Source organism: Balaenoptera borealis (assembly GCF_965194805.1).
Source record: "Balaenoptera borealis genome assembly, chromosome: 2".
In the NCBI taxonomy this organism is placed as follows: Eukaryota; Metazoa; Chordata; class Mammalia; order Artiodactyla; family Balaenopteridae; genus Balaenoptera; species Balaenoptera borealis.
In genome coordinates this window covers 121,058,853-121,079,073 of record NC_138867.1, presented here as the reverse complement: position 1 = coordinate 121,079,073, position 20,221 = coordinate 121,058,853, and the positions used below count along the sequence as shown (strand labels likewise).

General features: G+C 41.0%; 1 protein-coding gene and 1 long non-coding RNA gene across 2 annotated transcripts in view; one reads left to right on the top strand and one right to left on the bottom strand.

Moving 5' to 3' along the window:
• Positions 1-20,221, top strand: part of LOC309624588 — an 85,604-nt gene that overhangs the window by 59,234 nt on the left and 6,149 nt on the right. The gene's annotated exons all lie outside the window — the stretch shown is intronic.
• LOC309624566 (uncharacterized protein) overlaps positions 105-20,221 on the bottom strand; it is a 404,937-nt gene continuing 384,820 nt past the window's right edge. The window contains exons 14-15 of the mRNA XM_082382813.1: positions 16,095-16,239; positions 105-13,326 (exon numbers count right to left, since the gene is read on the bottom strand). The gene's annotated coding sequence lies outside the window, so the exon portion shown is untranslated. The remainder of the gene's footprint in view (positions 13,327-16,094; positions 16,240-20,221) is intronic.

The following is a 20,221-nucleotide window of genomic DNA, read 5'->3' as shown; positions in this document are numbered from 1 at the left end:
CTCTCACAGCAGCCTGGGCCGCTCCGCCGGCGTTCAGGCCGCACTAACCTGCTAGCAATGACCTAATCCCAGCCGAGCCAATCAGAGCCCCGCCTCAGCCCGACCCCCCGGGCCTCTCGGGTACGCCCGGCCCTTCCGTGGCCATGACCCAATCAGCGGGGTCCGGAGGCGGGGTCTGGGCCAGAGGGCGGGGCCCACGCCACTGCCTAGGGCCGCAGCACAAGCTCCGCCCGCACCCGCCCGTGCGGTGTTGCACACCCGGAGCTCCGAGCGTGAGCGCTCCGGCATGCCCCGTACCTTGCCGGCTCGCATCCGAGATGGTGCGTCTGAAGGTCTGGGGAGCGGAAGAGCCTAGATGTGCTGAACATGAAAAATCTGGGAATTTAGGGCTGCAGTCCCCCTCACACTTCGGGCAATCGAGCTTGCACTCAAAATTCAGCCCCCTGCCCCAGAGGAACCCCGAGCGCATCAAGCGACCACATCGCCCCTAGGAACAAGCTCCTTCTTCCAGTCGAGCAGAAAAGATTTGCATCTTAAAATTACCAGCTTTTCTTGCTTGCAGTCTTCCCGCCCCCTACAGTCCTGCCCCCTCACGGCCACTCCTGCTCAAAACCCGCCCACGGCTGCTCTCAGCCGAAGGATCTAACATCCTTACGAGAATATCAGCCGCCTGTTGTTTCACTGCTGGGCACCTAACACAATTTTACATAATTGCGTCCACTGCCTGTCGTCCTTTGCTGCACCGTGAGCTTCAAGAACACGAGCCACCGCAGTTTTCTTGTGCGCTGCGGCATCCCTAACACCTAGAACAGTGGCCGGCATCTAATAACAGATATTGAGCGCTTACCGTGTGCTACGTGTGCTATGGCGATTGATAAATATTTGTGGAATAAATGAATGGATCCTTTCCCGTGTCCCTCTCCACCTCCTACCCCACCCCCACCCCCAGTGCGTTGCCCTGTAGCCCTTTGATTCCACCACAGGAATCAATCCAGGCAGCTCACACTGCACTTGCCAGGCTGGATCCCACAGTGTCTAGTGCTGAACTGTGAACTCCTAGAGGATAGGGACTGTCTTGGAATAAACTATTTGTATGTCTAGGAACTAGCAGCCCTCCAGTTAGGTGGTTTTGTGTGTGTGTGTGTGTGTTTTGTTGCTGTTGTTTTTCACATAGGTCTATGTTTAGGCACTAGGCTAGATGCTAGAGACGCAAAGATGAATAACACAGAATGAACCTGACTGCTACAGGTTAGTGGGAGAGACAAGCGACAAGCAATAGCAATGCTGCATGGTAAGTTAGGATAGAAGGCCTGGGTGCTTGGGAACGTGGAGAAGGGATTGCTAGCTCAGGGGGCCAGAGAAGGCATCGATGTCAAGGTACTGATTTATTGAATGCATAAATGAATGAATGTGATCTATTTGCCAGTTGTAGCTACAAATTCAGACTTGACAGCAGGCCCAAACAGCTATCAGATGGATAATTAAAACCCTGAAAATAGTTGTTCCTCACCTGCCAAGAATGAGAAAGACGTGGAATGGAAATCCCATGAAACTAAATCTGTTTAATGCAATATCTTGAGCACTTAAAAGTAGGTGTTCTGGCTCTTAAGTGATACATAACAAATCACACCAAAACTTAATGGATTAAAACAACTATGATCACTTTATTTTCTCTCATAATCTCTTTGGGTCAGGAATTTGGGAGAGAGCCTGGCTGGGTGATTCTGGCTTGGGGTCTCACATATGTTTGCAGTCATATGGTAACAGGAGCATCTCCCTCTCTTCGGTGGGCTCAGGACTTCACTGTGTGGTCTCTCAGTGTGGTCTAGCTGAGTTTCCTCACTGCATGGCGGCCTCAGCACCCCAGTGTGAACGTCCCAGCTCACAAGAGGAAAGCTGAATCACCTTTTGTGACCTAGCCTTGGAAGCCAAACACTTCTTCCACCTTCACTGGCTACAAGCAAGTCACAAGCCAAGATTTAAGGAGAGAGTAATTAGACTGTACCTCCAGATGGGGAAGTAAAAAGAAAGGGAGATATTAATGCAGCCATCTCTGAAAAAAACCAATCTGCCACTGCGGGCCTAGCACAAGGCAAAGTATTCAATAAATGTTAAATGAATGAAACAAAATGAGGTCCACAATTATTTATTTTTATTCTATTGAGGAATATTGGGCAAATGTGCATAAACATATACGTATTAGTAAGAATAATAAGAAATATTACCCATCATTTGTTAAGCTCTTAGTTTGTGCCAGACACTATGCTAAAATTACGTACATGCATTTAGTCCCTACAAGGTAAGACTGGTACTAGGATAATCCCCATTTTTCAGATGAGAAATTGAGGCCCAGAGTTGTAACTTGAACCAGGTTACCTAGCTAAGAAGAGTGTGTGGCACATACACATACACAAACATATACCTTAATATGCCTGTTTACAAGTGTGTAACTTCTTATGAATTTAATCCAGAATTTCCACAAAGACCTCCCACACTTTCTGCAATATTATCAGAAGAGAATCAGAATGTAGAAGTACTGAGTACAGAAACTGGCCCCTGGAAGGTGCAGCTGTCTCTCTCTCCCTAGAAAATAAGCTCCATGAGATAGAGATTCTGTGTTCACTATACACCCCCAGCACCTAGGACAGCAAAGGGCACTTCAAAAATGCACAATGCCAAAGGGAGGGGCACCTGTTTAATAAGGAAGAAACAATGACTCATGTAACAACATAGGTTGTGGCCATGAATGCAAATAGAACAGAACAGTTAAGGCCCAGAAATCACTGTCATATGAAATAGAGAAATTATTTAGGCAAAATGATTTGGCCTACTTTCTTTGGATGAATATCTGAATTCCTTCAAATTAACCAGTTAGTTCAAATACTTCTAGTTTTGATATCAACGCATTTTAAATCCATATTATTTCTGCCTTCAATTGTCCAATTAACTTTTTTTTTTTTTTTTTTGTCTGCATTGGGTCTGCCTTGCTGTGCACGGGCTTTCTCTAGTTGTGGCGAGCAGGGGCTACTCTTCGTTGCGATGCATGGGCTTCTCATTGCGGTCACTTCTCTTGTTGCGGAGCACAGGCTCTAGGCGTGCGGGCTTCAGTAGTTGTGGCTCACAGGCTCTAGAGCACAGGCTCAGTAGTTGTGGCGCACGGGCTTAGTTGCTCCGCGGCATGTGGGATCTTCCCGGACCAGGGCTCGAACCCGTGTCCCCTGCCCTGCATTGGCAAGTGGATTCTTAACCACTGCACCACCAGGGAAGTCCCTCCAATTAACTTTATATCTACCATACAATTACCTCCCATTTGTAGAAAACAGGAAAGCACTCTCACATATGTTATCTCCAAGCCCACACAATCGGAGGTGGGCAAGGGTCACTGGCTCATGATTCCTGAACACAAGCTAGAGAACGGAGCTGGTCTATGATGAAAGTTCATCAGTCCTCACGTAACTGAGGACCAGGGATAGTGTAGCTTCAGGGCAGCTTCTGGCAGTTTAGATGATGACATCAGTATAAGGTCTCTCTCTCCATCACTCCAGCTGACCGTCCTCCGTGATGCCTTCATTTTCAGTGGCTCTTTCTGCTTCTCCAAACTTACATCAAGTACTATTAAGCAGTAAGAGAGTTTTCTTTTCAAGAAGTCTAGCAGAAATTACAAGACTGAAACCAGAGGTGAAACAGCCCCACTCCTAACCCATAAAGCATTGGGAGGAGTTGTTCCCGCAAAGGACAAGCCAAGTGCTGTTAACAGGAGAAGAGAGAATTAATTGCTGCTGAATAGGCAGAAGCAATAATATGCAGTACACCTGACCGGTCCCCCAACCCCCCTCAAAATGAGTGCTCCTTCTGCTACATTCTCCTGGTTTTGTAGTTCTAGTTAGCGTTTATTCATTCTTTTGTATAGTTGATACCATATGTCTCTCTACACATGACTTCACCTTTGTGTTCTTAATGGATAAGACATGAATTTTCCTATTTTAAAATACTGATTTGGGGGTAATGGAAAATCTATATCTCGATTGTGGTATATAGGCATCAACATTGTTCAAAATTCATGGCTACATTTTATTGTATATAAACTGCACCTCAATAAAGTTGGTTTTAAAAAATGATGATGGTGGTGATGTTAATGATGATATTTACTAAGCTTTTGCTGTGTAGTAGGATTCATGCTAAGCACTTTACTGTATTTCCTCCCTTAACCTTTAGTAGAATCCTGGGAAATAGGTACTGATACCCTTCATATTGGGTGGGCCATAAAGTGCCTTTGGTTTTTTAAGTAAAAATAAAAGACACATTTTTCATTTTCACCAAGAACTTTATTGAACAACGTATTCACTGTTTTGTTCCACTACCTTCTGCTATTTTTCAGGCAACTTCATAATTCCATCTTCCCCAAATTTTTTATCGTTTTGAGCAAAGAACTGTTCCAGGTGCCTTTTACAGTCTTCCAGGGAATTGAAATTTTTTCCATTAAGAGAATTTTGTAAAGATCGAAATAACTGGAAATCCAAAGGTGGTATGTCCAGTGAATACAACGGATGAATCAGAACTTCCCAGCCAATCTGTAACAGTTTTTGCCTGGTCATCAAAGAAACATGCAGTCTTGCGTTATCCTGATGGAAGATTATGCGTTTTTCTGTTGACTAATTCTGGACGCTTTTCACCGAGCGCTGCTTTCAGTTGGTCTAATTGGGAGCAGTACTTGTTGGAATTAATGTTTGGTTTTCCAGAAAGAGCTCATAATAGAGGACTCCCTTCTAATCCCACCATATACACAACATCACCTTCTTTGGATGAAGACCGGCCTTTGGTGTGGTTGGTGGTGGTTCATTTCGCTTGCCCCACGATCTCTTCCATTCCACACTGTTGTACAGTATCCACTTTTCATCGCCCGTCACAATTTATTTTAAATACGGAACGTTTTCATTATGTTTCAGTAGAGAATCGCATGTGGAAGTATGGTCAAGAAGGTTTTTTTCACCTAACTTATGTAGAACCCAAACATCAAAGCGATTCACATAACCAAGCTGGTGCAGATGATTTTCAAAGCTTGATTTGGATATTTTGAGTATGTTGGCTATCTCCTGCATGGTACAACGTTGATTGTTCTCAATTATTGTTTCGATTTGATCGCTATCAACTTCAACTGGTCAACCCGACCATGCAGCCTCATCCAGCAAGAAATCTCCAGCATGAGACTTTGCAAACCACTTTTGACACGTTCGATCAGTCACAGCACCTTCTCCATACACTGCACAAATCTTTTTGTGCGTTTCATTTGCATTTTTACCTTTCTTGAAATAATAAAGCATAATATGCCGAAATGCTGGTTTTTTCTTCCATCTTCAATATTAAAATGGCTACACAAAAATTCACCAACTTTGTTAAGTCTGTTTTTAAATGCACGCTGATATGACAGCTGTCACATACAATCTAACAAAATTGTTTCAAATGAAGTTAAAGACAACTAAGTGCTACCAGAGCCATCTTATGGAAAAAACCGAAAGAAATTTTTGGCCCACCCAATAGATTAAGGCAGCTAAGGCTTCGAGATGCAAGGTGCCTAAGGTCACATAGTTAGTGGTGGAACTAGGCTTATTACTCAAATCTATCTGCCTTCAATAACTATCTCCATACAAGGTGTCTATCAGAAAGACATTTTACACATGTTAAAAAATTGATAATAATAGCCAAATACCTAAAAATGGAATAAAATCACACATGAATGAGAGAGGAGGAGAATTGTATGTGTTTTTCCAGGACCTTTTGCTAGTATGTCCCCAATACATCAATCATTATATTAGCCTCTAATTTGTTTTGGCTTTAAATCCCAGGCCCTACAATTCATGTAGTAGCAACTGACTGAAGCAGACATGAAATTCTCATTATCCTCCAAAGAAAAAAAGAGTAATCTATCCTTATAAAACCACTGGCTTGCAGTTCTTTAAGGGAGGTAACAGCACTTAATTAACATTCTTTGGCTCAAGAAATCAATGAAACTCATATTACTTCTACTACACAAATCTGTTTTATATGTTAGCAATATTTTTATTTCCATTTTTTAATAATTTATTTATTCTATGCCTGCTGCTTTTCTACCCAATGTCCATTCTCCCATCTTCTTTACTCATTTACTGAGGAAGTACTTATATAACATTTACTATGTTCCACATACTCTTCTAAACACTTTATAAAACTTCATCGCATAATAACACTCTTATTAGCTTATCTCCATTTTATAGGGGAGGAAAATGAAAATGAATCACCTATAGTCACATAACCACTGAGCAACAGAGCTGAGATTCTAACTGGAAGTGTAGCTCCAGACTTAGGCTATGTTACTAGCAGAACCTCAAGTGCCCAGCTAAAGATTTCAATTCCTCCGGCTTTCACACAGCTGCTCGTGGCCATGGGCCACTTTACTGGCCATTGAGATATGATTGGAAATCTACTGGGTAGGGTTTTGAAAAAGGTGTTTTTTTTTTCATAAGGAGACAACTAACACACACCTTCTGCCCACCTTCCTTCCCTCTTCTTTTTGCCTAGAATGTGGGTACAATGCATGGAGGAACAGCAGCCATCTGGCAATCATGAGAAGGAATGCCACATGCTAAGGACTGATGGAGGAAGAGAGTGGGAGCCAGATGCCTTGGTGACTTCCGTGAGCCACAACGCTTATCCCCAAAGTGCCTACCTCTCAACTACTCATCACATGAAGGGGAAAAAACATAACCTCTTTAAGCTCCATTAATGGGGTTTGCTGCTACTCAAAGCCAAACACACCCCTAACTGATAAAATGCACTAATCACAAAACCTACTGTTTTACCTCCTCCTGAAATTTGGTCATCTGCATTAATATGTGGTTCTTAGGTAGTTTCCAAAATGGAAAATTATTACTTTTAAGGATGTTTTCTTTTTTTTTCTTTTCCATTATGCTTTATTACAGAATATTGAATATAGTTCCCTTTGTTATACATTAGGACCTTATTGTTTATCTATTTTATATGAGTAGTTTGTATCTGCTAATCCCAAACTCCCCATTTATTGCCCCCCACCCCCTTTCCCCTTTGGTAACTGTAAGTTTGTTTTCTATGTCTGTGAGTCTGTTTCTGTTTCATAAATAAGTTCATTTGTGTCATACTTTAGATTCCACATATAAGTGATATCATATAGTATTTGTCTTTCTCTTTCTGACTTAACTTCACTTAGTATGATAAACTCTAGGTCCCTCCATGTTGCTGCAAATGGCATTATTTCATTCTTTTTTATGGCTGAGTAGTATTTCATTATGTATATATGCAACATCTTCTTTATCCATTCACCTGTCAATACACATTTAGGTTGCTTCCATGTCTTGGCTATTGTTAATAGTGCTGCTATGAACACTGGGGTCCATGCATCTTTTCGAATTGGGAGTTTCCCCTGGATATACGTCCTGGAGTAGGATTGCTGGATCATCTGGCAACTCTATTTTTAGTTTTTTAAGGAACCTCCATACTGTTTTTCATAGTGGCTGCACCAATTTATAAATATTTTCACCAACAGTGTAGGAGGGTTCTCTTTTCTCCATACCCTATCCAGCATTTTTTATTTGTAGACTTTTAAATGATGGCCATTCTGACCACTGTGAGGTGGTACCTCATTGTAGTTTTGTTTGCATTTCTCTAATAATTAGCAATGTTGAGCATCTTTTCATGTGCCTGTTGGCCATCTGTATGTCTTCCTTGGAGAAATGTCTATTTAGGTCTCCTGCCCATTTTTTGATTGAGTTGTTGTTGTTGTTGTCGTTGTTGAGTTGTGTGAGCTGTTTGTATATTTTGGGAATTAAGCCCTTGTCGGTTGCGTTGTTTGCGAATATTTTCTCCCAGTCCATAGGTGTCTTTTCATTTTGTTTATGGTTTCCTTTGCTGTGCAAAAGGAAAAGCTTGTAAGTTTGATTAGATTTCACTTGTTTATTTTTGCTTTTATTTCTATTGCCTTGAGAGACTGACTTAAGAGAACATTGGTACAATTTACGTGAGGGAATGTTTTGCCTATGTTCTCTTCTAGGAGTTTTATGGTGTCATATATTTAAGTATTTAAGCCATTTTGAGTTTATTTTTGTGTATGGTATGAGGATGTGTTCTAACTTCACTGATTTACATGCAGCTGTCCAGCTTTCCCAACACCACTTGCTGAAGAGACTGTGTTTTTCCCATTGTATATCCTTGCCTCCTTTGTGGAAGATTAATTGAAAGTAGGTGTGTGGGTTTATTTCTGGGCTCTCTATTCTGTTCCATTGATCCATGTCTGTTTTTGTGCCAATATCAAACTGTTTTGATTACTGTAGCTTTGTAGTATTGTCCAAAGTCTGGGAGTGTGATGCTCCAGCTTTATTCTTTTTCCTCAGGATTGCTTTGGCCATTCTGGGTCTTTTATGGTTCCATATAAATTTTAAGATTCTTTGTTCTAGTTCTGTGAAAAAATGTCATGGGTAATTTGATAGGGATCACATTAAATCTGTAAATTGCTTTGGGTAATATGATTATGACCATTTTAACAATGTTAGTTCTTCTAATCCAAGAGCATGGGATATCTTTCCATTTCTTTGAATCATCTTCAGTATCCTTTATCAGTGTTTTATAGTTCTCAGACTATAAGTCTTTCACCTCCTTGGTCAAGTTTATAAGAAAGTTTTCTTAAACATTTAGAGTAAAGACAATATCTGATTTACAGGGCAGGAATGTGTATTAAATGAGGAAAGATATTTAAGAAAAACAATAAACCATTAATAAACATAAACTTATTCAAAAGCTGAGATGAAACCAGAAAATTGTCAGAAGACAATTTCAGTACAGCCTCAGGGTCACTTGGATCAATAAAAGTAACTGGCCTATTTCTTACCATTGTTGCTGCTGAAATGACCAAATTAATCAGCTTACTTACGCAAAATAACCTAAACTAAAGTAGGCCCGTACACCTTGCTCTCTTTCTTGCCTCTGGATCTTCTCATACATGTGCATACTTTAAATGCACATTAGCATATTAGAGGTCCTGAGAAGTCCTGCAGTAAATAATCCTGTGAGATTTTGCTTAACCCAGTATTTCTCATATTTCTTGGAACACAGAATCCTGTTTTTCCTCCAGTGTTACATTCCACATAGTGCTCTAGGAAACACATTCAGGAAATGAACAATATCACAGACAACAGGAATAGGGACATAAGGAGAAAGGGTTAATTGTTAATCTTTTGGTTGCCATTTCAGTGGTTACAAAATAGAAATTTTGTCATGGGGAATTAAACTTTCTAAAGCAACTAGAAAACTACCATATCCAACTTTAAATACTTATTAATGGATGAACTTTTCTTCCATGGGAATTCATATTCTGTTAGATGGCTCTGGTTTTGAGGTGATGCTGTGGTTTTTAGTAGGTGCCTGGGTCTATTGAAGGTGGCACTGTTGGGGGCAGAGGAGGGCAATATTTCAAAAGAAATTATTCCATCACTTTCTTCTAGGGAGAAGCCAGTATGAAAAATCAATACGAAAATGGGTTACCTTCATCTGAACACTAGGCAAAGAGGATATAATATCTGCTGTATCTACAACAGTGGGTAATGGCAGATTTTTTTTTTTAATTTATTTTATTATTTATTTATTTGGCTGTGTCGGGTCTTAGTTGCAGCACACGGGATCTTCATTGCGGCATGTGGGATCTTTCGTTGCGTTGCACGGGCTCTTCATTGCAGCGTGCAGGCTTCTCTAGTTGCTTTGCACAGGCTCTCTAGTTGTGGTGCGCAGGTTCCAGAGCGCGCGGGCTCAGTAGTTGCAATCTGCGGGCTTAGTTGCCCTGCGGTATGTGGGACCTTAGTTCCCCAACCAGGGATTGAACCCGCATCCCCTGCACTGGAAGGCGGATTCTTAACCACTGGACCACCAGGGAAGTCCCAGATTTCTTTTATTTTCTTCCCTACTTCCCTTTGTATTTCTTTTCCAGAATTCCCCATCGTTATATTTTTATTACCCAAAACTCATCTATAAAAAAATTTTATTACAAAACTCATGGCTGTAATACTCTCAAACTAAAATACTAACATTTTCCAATTTAAAAACTAGACATATTTTAAAGGTTGCGTTGTCTAAAAAGTAACAGTGTGAACTACCCCTATGCTTCCCAAAGCTGGTCTGATGACCTGGGCCTGCCCAGAAAGATGTTTTCTCTGATCTGTCATGAAAAGAAAAAAAAAAAAAAAAAACCAGTGACTGTGTAATGAGTTTTTTATGAAGCTACATGTATTCCACTTAAATGAGTGCTTTTTGAGATATGTCCTTCCTACATATTTGGTATTGGTATCCTCATTTTTTGGTATTAACATACTCCTTTTTTTTTTTTAAGATGATGAGTGAAGATAGTAGCTGTAGTCTTTTTAAATATCCTTTGACAAATTAAAACTTGGAAGTCCTCTGTCCCTCCAACTTTGTTTATTGTTTGTTTTATCTTTTATTTGATGGTTAAGAAAAAGTGACTTGGTCCAAGGGAACCTGTGTGTCTTGTTGGCTGCTGTGTTCCCTGTGACCTGCAGAGAGGCTAGCAATAGTAGACTATCAACACAGTCTGACAGATGTTAAAAGTTTGAGGCACATTAAAATCTTCAAGAGTTTATTTGAGCAAACATCAATTAGAATTGGGCAGCATGAAACTGGGAGTGGTTAAGAGCACTCCACCCACAGGAGCGAGGAGCGATGACTCGGAAGCAAAGCAAAGAAACTATTTGATTGGCTATAGCTTAAGTGGTTGCCTTATTTGGGAAAGCCTCGTTGGCTGTTTGTGATTGGTTGTTCTTAAGTTTCATTTTCTCAGATTCCAGTGCACTGACTGGCTTGGTTTAGGTTTTGGTTACACAGGCCACCAAGGCATTAGAGCCACCTCAGTTTGATGGCCTCCTTGGCCTCCTTGTTTAATTTCTTTAACACAGACTAACCAGAGGTTGGCAGACTTTTCGATAAAGGGCCCCACAGGGTCTGCTGCACCTACCTGACTCTGCCGTCGTGACAGGAAACCAGCCATAGACTACATCAATGAAGGAGTTTGGTGGTGGTGTCCCAAAGATCTTTACTTATGGACAGTGAAATTAGAATTTCACATAATTTCCATGTGTCACAAAATATTCTTCTTTTTATTATTCTTCCCATTTAAAGATGTAATACCTATTCTTAGTTTGTAGACCATACAGAAACAAGCAGTGAGCTAGATTTGGCCCACAGACCATAGGATACTGACCCCTGGGCTAACCAAATGAAAGAATGAGTGACCAAACACAGAGTAAGGCTAGAAATTCCAGAGGTGTAGGTCCCAATCCTTCCTTGGCACTGAGTAACCATGACCAAATTAAAGCACTGGAATAACCTGTTTTCCCAGCTCTAAGTTAGCGAAAGCAATTCAAATCTATTTTTTAGAGCTATTGTTACTGATAAGTATTATAAATGACAGTGGGGAAACATTCTGCAACTAAGGATCAAATAATATATCCGTGAATATAAAAGAGAAAATATTGACAGTAGATAGATCTACTAAATTGATTTAAAAGATTTAATTTCCTACTGTTTTCAATTTTAAAAAATGATAAAAGCAGGAGTCCCACTGAACGCCAATGAATTATCTTTGAACTGAACTATTTATGGAATCACAGAACCGTGGAGCTTCAGAATAAAAAGAGGGACTTCCCTGGTGGTAGAGTGGGTAAGACTTTGTGCTCCCAATGCAAGGGGCCTGGGTTCGATCCCTGTTTCAGGAACTAGACCCCACACGCATGCTGCAACTAAGAGTTCGCATGCTGCAACTAAGAAGCCCGCATGCTGCAACTAAGAGTCTGCATGCCACAACTAAGAAGCCTGCATGCTGCAACTAAGAGTCCACGTGAAGTCCACATGCCACAATTTAAAAAAGAAAGAAAGAAAAAAAAAAAAGATCCTGCATGCCACAACGAAGATCCCGCATGCCGCAACTAAGACCTGGCACAGCCATAAATAAATAAATAAATAAATAAATAAATAATTTTTAAAAGAAGAAGAACAAAAAGAGATTATGGGAAACATCCAGTGCAATCTCATTGTTTTAAAGGCAAGGAAACTGAATACTAGGGACGATACTTCCCCAAGGTCACTTATTTAGAGAATGAAAATAGTCTAATAAGAAAAGATACCTTCTGAAGCCTGAATCAGAAATAAGGTCTTATAATGAAAGGAACATAGGGTTTCCATTCCTAGGTTTAAACACTGTCTTTGACACATGGTTTTGAATCTCAGTTACTTAACTGAGTCTCAATGTCTTCATCTTCAAAACAGGAATGATAATTAATATCTCATAGAATTATAGTTAAGAACAAGTAAAATAATATACACAGTACATTGTCAGGCACACAATAAATGCTCAATAAATTATAACTTGAATTTCTATTATATGAACGTTTAAAATCTCACAATTTACCACACCTGCTAAAAAAAAATATTAAATTTGTGGGTTTTAAGCTGAGCTAAGAAATAAGACCTAAACATTTGATGCTCTACCAAAAATATTTTTATCTTTATTAGTTGAAATACTTCCTTGAATTTCTGTTTATAGCATTCCTGGAAGACAACGTAAGGCTGTTTTCAAACTTGAAATCACCAACATACTTTCACTTTAGGAAGGGATTTGCTTGACACCACTTAAAACAAGTTTGTCAGTGAAATACCCCAAAGATTATTCAACTACAGAGAAATCGTAGCACCTCTAAACTTGTATTTTTGTTTCTTACCTGACAAAATTTTGTGAAGATAAGGAATGTAGTACTTAAAACCTAGTTAAGAATGTCCTCAAATCATCTTTTTCAAAGGAATGCCGAAAGCAAAATCTTGAACGTTAGACAGACGTGGGTTTTAACCAGAGCCCTGCCACTTGCTAGCCATGTGACCCTGGAGTTAATCCATCTAAGCCTCGAGATTTTTAAGTGTAAGATGGGGATAATAACAGTGCCTACCTCACAGGAATTTTGTGAAGATTAAATGATAGGATGCATATAAAAAGCTTACTTAGACCAGTGTCTGCACTGCAGTAAGTGTTCCCAAAAAAATGTTAGCTAAATTAAATGGTAACTAACCACTTTGTTGGAAGATGAACTCTGATAAGTCCCCTTTTAATAATCTTTTGTTTCCTCTGGCAGATGTTAGGTGAAATTGTAAAAGATTGATTTTTCAGCATAATCCCATAAATTGTCGAGGGCGGGTGCTCACGTAAAGATGGAACTGGAGGTAGGTTTCCGCCCTTGTTCTATAAGAGGCCCAGGTTCATTTCAGGACCTAAAAGAAAAAGATTTGCTGGTTACTTTGGAGACATCAGGATCTTAGTCTTCAGAGAAGCTTCCCTGCCCTCCTACTGGAAACTAGTCCCCAGTCTTAGTCTTCATTGTTCTTCTACATCTCAGACCCCTGATTGTTTTCTTCAGTGTAGACATAACAATTTGAAGTTATTTTGTTTATTTGTTGACCCCCTACACACATTGTCTCCCTCTCTCCCACTCCTCCCCACTCTGCTAGAATGTAAGCTCCCTGCTGGCAAAGGTGGTGCTGCGACTATGTGGTTCATGGCTGTAACCTCAGGGCCTAGGACAGTGTCTGTGTATTGTAAATTCCCAGTAACTATCTGGTGAATGAATGAACAAATGAATAAATGAATGATTTTATGAATGGGCAGCCCTGGCAGGTGCTCAGTGCTTCAGGCTTTCCTTAGAAGTGTAGAAACGAAGGTGAACTGATCTTGTAGTGGCCACAAGAGGAAAAGAGAACTAGTAAAATTCACGACCACCCAGACCCAGTAATGAAGTCTGGGACCACATGGACTCAGAATTTCTAGGGGGAGGGAACAAAGGAAATATATGGTAGCTGGGCGACCCCAGGCCAAAAAAATTATACACACACACACGCATGTGTGCATGCATACAGAAATACACTATCCAGTGAGACTTGGGGTAAATTAGAACTTGGTAGGTTGTTTCTTATTTCAGGCACAATAATCTTTCTTTACTTGGCCTCTGGGTCACCACCCACTCACTGCCTCTTGGGTCTCCTTTCTCACTGGTCCCTCTCCTCCTTAGTTTACTTTGCTGATTCCTCCTCATTTTCCCAACTTCTGAACACGGGATCATTCCAGGTTGATCCTCAAACCTCCACTCCATACACACCTCCTAGATGACCCCAACCTTCCTCATGACTGCAAATACCAGCTGCACACTAATAACCTCCAAATATCTATCCTCACTTTGACCTCTCTTCTGAACTCCAGGCAGGTACACACAACTTGAATGCTCAATACTCTCCTTGTATTACATATCTAAATAGACATCTCAAACTTAAAAAGAGACCAGAACTGAACTCTTGATTTTCTCCCCAAACCTGCTCTTCCCAATGGCAAATCCATCCTTGCAGTTGTTCAAGCCAAAACCCTTAGAGCTGTCCTTTTCTTCCCTCTCTACAATCCACATCTAATCACTGCCAAATTCTCTTGACTGAGTCTTCAATATACACCTATAATCTGACTACTTTTCTACCTCCTGGCTACCACGCTGGTCCAAGCCACCATCCTCTTTTGCCTAGATTATTACGGCAGCCTCCAAACTAGTCTCTCTACTTCTGCCCGTACTGCCTGTAGTTGAGTCTCCTCCAAGCAGCCAGATTTAAATTGAACATTACACATTAAATTGCATCAATAATCTCCTCTGAGCAAAACCCTCCAATGGTTTTCCATCTTTCCAAAGTAAAGGAAAAGCATGATCTGACCCAGGATACCTCTTCTCATCTCATTTCCATCTTTTCCCCCAAATCACTCTGCTCCAACTGGTTGACAATCCATATGGATTTCAAATTAATTTAGAAAATATTAGTCTGAAAATTTGGGAAAAGGCTTAAAAGATCTGACTATAAGTAAACAAACTGTTTACGCTGGAGAAATGCCTGATTTTTTAAATTAGTCATTCTCTGATCCCATGGTATCAGATCAGCATAAATATTTTAGGGTCTTCAACATTTGCCTGGAGTTAATCTTTTGGGCCAGAAAACGGAAATTAGATTACCTCCAAGTTTCTGCTGATAACCCTTGATGATCTTGATCTTGGTCTTGAATAACATACCCTTTCGCTTTCAGTATTTTAGGGGGTGCCTTTTTCACACTATAAAAGTACCAAGGCTAAAACACCTGCTCTACTTAAGAGGAAACATAGACTTTCAACAGACATTTATGGAAATCCTACTGTGTTTCAGTTACTGGCTAGGCATTGGGGAATCGAGGATGAACAAGACATGCCCATGTCTTCAAGGAACTCACAAGGGAAACCAGGTGGCAGCAAGAGGACCTGATCTTAATAGTGCAATGACAGAGGGATGCCCAGTGTGCTATGAAAGCCGACCAGAGGACACCCAGCTCAGCCTGAAGAGGATTGACAAGGCCTCCTAGAGGATATGGCACCTCAGCTGAAGCTTAAATTATGTGCAGAAATGGGGGTATAGGGTAGGTCATATTCCAAACAGGAGGTACAGCATGAGCAAAGCCATGAATCTCTGTGCTGTGTGTAGGAAACCACAAACGTTCGAGGCAAACCACTCTTAAGGTGAGACTGGAAAGGAAGTCAGAGAGCAGGACACAGGGAACTTTATTTAGCATTTTAAGGAGTATGATCTTTGTTCATAGGCAACAGAGAGCCACTGAAGCAGGAGAGTGTGACTGCTACACGAACACGCTTAGAGGCAGGCAGACCAGTAGGGAGGCTATGGCAGCGTCCAGGTAGAAGGTGCTGCAGGTCTGAATTAGGGCAGGAGCTGGGGAGATGGGGGAGAAGGAGACAGACTTAAGAAATATTGAGTTAAAATTAGTGGAACTTGATGTGAAGGAGACAAGAAGGAGGAGACAAGGATAACACCGAGGTTTCTATCCTTGAGGGTATTACCAAGTACAAGTAGTAATAGGATCAGGCAGGAAGATGATTTCATTGTTAGGTATGTTGAACTTGAAACATTAAGGGAAAAGCATTCATTCATTTATCCATTCATTCAAGAACTATTTATAAAGTACCTACCTTGTGAATGTCCAAGTGTGAATCTGAAGGGAGAGGGGTCTGGACTTCAGAGAGCTGGGTGTCATTAGCACATGGGATGATCAGGAGTTAACCTTCAAGGATGGTTGGCACAGTACCTGGCACAAAGGACGCTCTCCTTGGGTACCTGTTGAAAAGAATGAATGAAGAGCTACCCTGTGAGAGTTTGTAAGAAGAGAAGAGCTGGGAATCGACAATGAAGCTCTAGAAAACATCAATGGTTCAGGGTTGGGCAAAGGATACAGAAATGGAGTAGTCAGAAATGTGGGGGACTGGAAGGGTGTGGTGTCATGGAAATAAAGTGAGGTACACATAGGACCCAAGTACACACACATTATCAGGTATTAGAAAGGCTTCATGAATGATTTCTAAGTTGAAGGTGAAATAGGTCTCTAGAAAAATCTAGATAAAAATGAGCATTTCTTTTTTTCTAGAGTTTTGGAACCTTGAAATCCAAGGGCTACTGGGCAATAGTTGAATTTCTAGTTACCAAATTTAATTACCAAGTTTGTGCTATTCTGTGCTTTTGCTTTAAATCACTTTGCATAACTGTTTTTTTTTTCCATTTACGATGATTAGTTTCTGTTCTTGGTGTTAACTCCCTAATGCTGATTTAAACCAGAGGATATAACTTTGTCAGTATGAGAACAGCTGAATGTCTAAGACCTGCTGATAGCATTTAGTTAGTATTATTTTCATGTGCTGGTGATAGAGATGGTGGCTTCTGGTCAATTCTATGTGAGTGTGGTGATTACTGGTTGCAGACATCTGATCATCTGGTTTTTGATTGTTTTCATTTTGTTTTGTTTTTTGCCTACCCAGCATCCATACCCATTTTTATGGTAACGGCACCTGAGTTTTTCTTGGGGAACCACTTTCTTCCCCATTTCTAGTCCAGGTCATTTGGGTGGAGCTGACTGCACTGGGCTTCAAGGAGAGGGCATGTGACCCACAGTTGGTCAATAAAACACTGCAACCCCCTGGGTTCAGTGACCGGCTAAAGAATGGGCACATGACCAATCAGGCAATGAGATAGTATTCTTGGACTTGCTAGAGAGACCAGGCCAAAGATATTCTTTACTGAACTTAAAGCTGGATGGGTATACACCAGGAGCTAATGTGAACCACTTCATCACAGGGAGAGCCTGTCTGAGAATGAAGCTAATACAGAGGAAAGAATTGCTGAGAGATGAAGAAAGAGAGAGAGACTAAGTACCAAAGGCATTCTTTGAAATCCCAGATCTGGCCACACCTGAAGCTACACTTCTCAATTACGTGAACTAAAAAATTCCCTTTTTAAACTTTGGCAACATTTTGTTAGCTTTTCTACCACTTGCAACCAAAAAGTCCACATGAGAGACACAATACCACCTCTCTTCTTTCTGCTTCACCCACCAACTGGAAATCAACTGTCTAAAGTCAAAGTCATTTCCTTCGGCCAGCCATCCTATGAATGCAATCCACACTACACTCGGCATTTTCAGGTCAGCCTCCCGTCACCTCCTGCATCAGCCTCCCTCTCCATTTCTCTACTTTGTGTCCCAGAGCTCTATTCATCACCTGAACTCACTGAACTTACAAAGCCCTAAGTTCTAAGATCCACCGCTGTGGCCCTCACTGCTTCTCACGGACTCTTCCTGTTTATTGTATTCACCTACAGCAGGCTCTTTCTACCCTGCCAATTGTTTGTTTTAATAAGTAGAGGCAGGACTGGATGGAAGCCACTTCTGTGCCCAGGCTTGGAAAGCCCACTGCCAAATGGTTGGGTTCTGGCCACCACCCAACACCACTCGGTACACTCCGTTTGAGCTCAAGTCTTCTTGTCCCAAATGTCGTACCTGCTGCTTTTTTCCCCCTCTTTCCTGATGACAAGTTTAGCCTGATGTGATTCCCAACTCTGTCATCTCTACTGTTGCTGTGACACCCAGGACCTTTGCCATTTTCCCTCAGGAATCTTGGGAATTTCTGGGAAATCATACCTTAGTGGTCTAGAAGAATCTAGCTTCCAAACACTATTTCGCAACTACCAAGATAACACTCTCTCTCCTCAAATAAGGTTGTATCCCCTTTTCCTGCCTCCAAACAGGCAAGGTACCTGTTTGGAGACACCTGCCAAGAATTGAAAATAACTTTCTTCAGAATTATATAAGAGGATAAGAATTTTTCCTTTGGCTTTTTCCTGAAACACAGGGAAATAACAAAGGGACCAATGCTTCTCTGAGTGCAGATGACAAGGTGATCTCCTTCTTCTGCTTTAATTATCTTTCTCTCATTCAATAAGTATAAATTCAGTAGCCTTCCATGTTCTTGTCAAGCCCCAGAGCACTGCGTTGTAACCATTCAACTCAAATTCAACAAATATTTAATTGAGCATCTATTACATGCCAGGCACTGTGCTAGGTAAGGGGTGTACAGAGAGAATAGGACAGGCAAGAGGCCTGCTTCTACGTCCTACTCCAGTGAAGGTTAAAAAGAGGTAGCACATAAGTGTAACAAATAAATGAACAAAATGTCAGACAATGAGACGTGCTATCAAGAAAATATAAGGGGTATGGACACCAAGGGGAGAGGAGGGGTGGGATGGATTGGGAGATTGGGATTGATGTATGTACGCTGCTATATATGAAGTAGTTGGCTGGTGAGTGCCTACTGTATAGCACAGGGGGAAAAAAACAGGTACAATCTGTTTGCAGGATATATATTAATTTTTAAAATGCATTCCAATATACGTTAAGTGCAGACAAATACTGTTTGATTCCACTTATACGAGGTACCTAGAATAGTCAAATTCATAGAGTCAGAAAGTACACTGGTAGATGCCAGGGGCCTGGGGGTGAGGGGGGGTTGTGGAAGGGGAGAATGGGGAGTTAGTGTTTGAAGGGGACATAGTTTCAGTTTAGGAAGGTGAAAAATTCGGGAGATGGATGATGATGAGAGTTGCACAACAATGTGAATGTACTTCGAGCTGCTGAACTGTACAGTTAAATATGGTTAAAATAGTATGTTTTATATTATGTGACTTTTACCACAATAAAAAGACATTAAAAAAAAGAAAATATAAGGGGATAATATGTTTCAGAGTTAGGGGACTATTTTAGATACAGTGATCAGCGAAGGCTGTTCTGAGGAGGTAATATCTGAGTTAAAACCCAAATGGGGCTTCCCTGGTGGCGCAGTGGTTGAGAATCTGCCTGCCAATGCAGGGGACACGGGTTCGAGCCCTGGTCTGGGAAGATCCCACATGCCGCGGAGCAACTAGGCCCGTGAGCCACAACTACTGAGCCTGCGCATCTGGAGCCTGTGCTCCGCAACAAGAGAGGCCGTGACAGTGAGAGGCCCACACACCGCGATGAAGAGTGGACCCCGCTCACCGCAACTAGAGAAAGCCCTCGCACAGAAACGAAGACCCAACACAGCCAAAAATAAAGAAAGAAAAAAGATTTCATTTAAAAAAAAAAAAACAAAAAACCCAAATGAAGAGAAGGTACAAACCACATGAAGACCTCGGAGAGGAGTACTCAAGACGGAAGGTCAGCACATGAGAAGGCCCTGAGCTTGCAGCAAGCTTGCTGCATTACAGTAGGGGTAGGTAAAATATGGTCCAGGGACCAAATTCGGCCTGCCTTCTTTATTTGTATAGCTCAAAAGCTAAGAATGGCTTTTACATTTTTAAATGGTTGGAAAAAAAAAATTTCATGACGCATGAAAATTATACAAAATTCTAATTTCATTGATCATAAATAAAAATTTTTTGGAACACATCTCATTCATTTATATATTTTCCATGGCTGGTTTCATACGTCATTGGCAAAGCCAAGTAGTTGCAACAGAGGTTGTGTGTCCTGTAAAACTTAAAACATTTACTATCTGGCTCTTCGCGAAAAAGTTTACAGACCGCTATATTAGAGGAACAGGAAGAAATACCTTCCCAGGCTTGAGAGAACCTTGAATTTCTTTAATGATATCTGATTCTTTTGACTGTAAATAACAGAAAACCTGTTTCCAGTTGACTTATGTAACACAGAGGATTAGCGATAGCCATAAACTCTTTGGTACTTTTCCCATCAAGAGGTAGAAGCTATGTCATCTCTTTTTGAAGCTGGGTGGGC